This window comes from Lissotriton helveticus, chromosome 1_1 (assembly GCF_964261635.1).
Source record: "Lissotriton helveticus chromosome 1_1, aLisHel1.1, whole genome shotgun sequence".
Lineage (NCBI taxonomy): Eukaryota > Metazoa > Chordata > Amphibia > Caudata > Salamandridae > Lissotriton > Lissotriton helveticus.
Window position 1 is genome coordinate 198,936,403 of NC_136057.1, and position 2,344 is coordinate 198,938,746.

Genomic DNA, 2,344 nt, shown 5'->3' on the forward strand with positions numbered 1-2,344 from the left:
TTTTACTCGCTCTCCTTCCTTGTGCCTCACACTGCTCTTCTCCTCGCTCTCCTTCCTTGTGCATCATGCTGCTCTTCTCACTCTCCTTCCTTGTGTCTCACACTGCTCTTCTCCTCGCTCTCCTTCCTTGTGCCTCATGCTCCTCTTTTCCTCCTCAATGTCCTTCCTGATGTCTCATGCTGCTCTTCTCCTCACTCTCTGTCCTTTGCCTCATGCTGCTCTTCTCCTCCTCACTCTTCGTCCTTTTACCTGCTGCTGCTATTCTGCTCACTCCCCAGCGTTGTGCATCATGTTCCTCTTGTCCTGACTCTCCTTCCTTGTCTCATGCTGCTTTTCACCTCATGCTCCGTCCTTGTGCCTCACGCTGTTCTTCTCCCCCTCACTCTCCATCCTATTGCCTCATGCTGCTCTTCTCCTCACCCCTTCCTTGTGCCTCACACTGCTTTTCTTCTTACTTGTACCTCCTGCTGCTCTTCTCACATTCTGTCCTTGTACCTCCTGCTGCCCTTCTCCTCACTCTCCTTACTTATGCTTCATCCAGAGCTGGGACGGCAGGTAGAGGTGGTCCCATTCCCAGACCCTTAGGCGCGAGACCTGGGGGAGTGAGGGGCAGTGAATTTGTTTACACGGCATGCCACTGAGAGCCAAGGAGATGCCGATATGAACTGTGCCCACTTGTATTCATGATGGAGGTCTGGTCACGGGCCCTGTTTTCACGTAGATATGTTGGAGAGGAATAATTGCATGTCTTTTGGGCCTGGCGGGAACACCCAGGGGCAGATTTACAAGCACCTTGCAACACATTTGCGCCGCCGTTGCGTCTCTTTTGTGACTCAGCGGCGGCATAAAAAATGCAGCCAATTTATAACGTGACACATCTAGGGAGATGCATCATGTTGTAAAGCCCTGCGTCACATTATACCTGCGTCATGCATAATGTATGTAGGGTGGGCGTTCCCACGCAGAAATTCCTCGTAAAAGTGATGCAGTATTTCACTGCATCACTTTTAGGACGCCACTACATCAAAACCTTATGCCTGCTAGAAGCAGGCGTAAGGAGTGATGCAGTGTAGTGGGAATAGGCCTCAAAATGCATTGCTGGAGTTGCACTGTGCTTGCAACACGACTCCAGCAATGTGTTACTTTTGCCCCAAAAGATGCATCAGAATTTCTGAAGCGTCTGTCAGTCCTTGCACCATGGTGTGCCGTATTGTAAATACGTCGCATCCATGGTGGCGCAAGGGTTTCCCAGGGTGCCGCAGGGAAAGTGATGCATCTCTACAGATGAGTCTTTTAAATCTGCTCTCAATATTTACAGTGGTGCTTGTGCTAACAGGGTTGCTGACATCAAACTCTTTCAGCTGCTCATTATGCCATCTGATTCCTGTATGTAAATTTACTCTCCTTTACCGGCGTCTTGTTTATTTTGCTGAACATCCACACGTCCTCACGTGTCCATGAGTCTTTATGCCCTGGTAGAGATGAGCTTCTGATAGGGCAGAGGTCTTTTCTCGGCCTTTTGGCTAAGATCAAGTGTAGTATCTGTTCTTATCAGATTCACAGCGCGGTTTCTGCGCAGTTGAAATTTGATAGTGCACTATACTACGACTTCGACTTGGAGGCGAATACATTTGCTTTATGCAAATGTATGCAAATTTTCGAGACGGCCCGACGCGCTTTTAATTAAGGCGGAGGAGGGACACCAGCGTGCTGGTGCCTGTTTGTTCACTAGGAACTTAAAGTAGAACACCCAAGGGCCTGCGGCCAGCTCCTAGAGCACAAGTAACGTTGCACGCTTTTTACTCTCTCTCTCCTGGCGTTTAGGTGGACTAATGCTGGAGGCTTAAAACACCTTCCAACATCCTTCACAGGCCTGAACAGTACCCAGATCTCTGGTAAGGGGATTTATGCTTAGGTGGACACACCTATAACCCTGCCTTAGGTCTAGGGAGTGACTGGTCAGTGTTTCTTGCACTGCGACCTCTAAGGTTTTCTGTGAGACACTCCAGGTACCCAGGTGGACGGTCTAAAGGCGAACTCTGTAATGCGGCAGTAACCCAGTTTTTACCAGGTAAATGGAGGACATGGAAACTGAAGCCCCAGTAATCACCCCAGAAGGCATCCCCCAACCAGACGCCCAGAAACAAAACCCCCTACCCCCTGGGGACAGCGGCAAGGCGGCGAGTAAGGTGACACTTGTGGAAGCGGGCACCAGCGCGGGGAAGGCTGGTCCCCCCAATCCCCCTGGAACCCAGGCCTCAGGGCCAAAGGTACCAGGAGCTAAAGCAGGTGCCCCTGGAAACCCCAAGGCAGCCAAACCAGGGAGCAGAGGGAGAGGCGAGGC

General features: G+C 51.0%; 1 pseudogene; it reads left to right on the forward strand.

Annotated features, from left to right (window-relative positions):
- The first annotated feature begins 1,503 nt into the window (after positions 1–1,503).
- Positions 1,504–1,659, forward strand: LOC144780026 (U2 spliceosomal RNA; annotated as a pseudogene).
- The last annotated feature ends 685 nt before the right edge of the window (positions 1,660–2,344 follow it).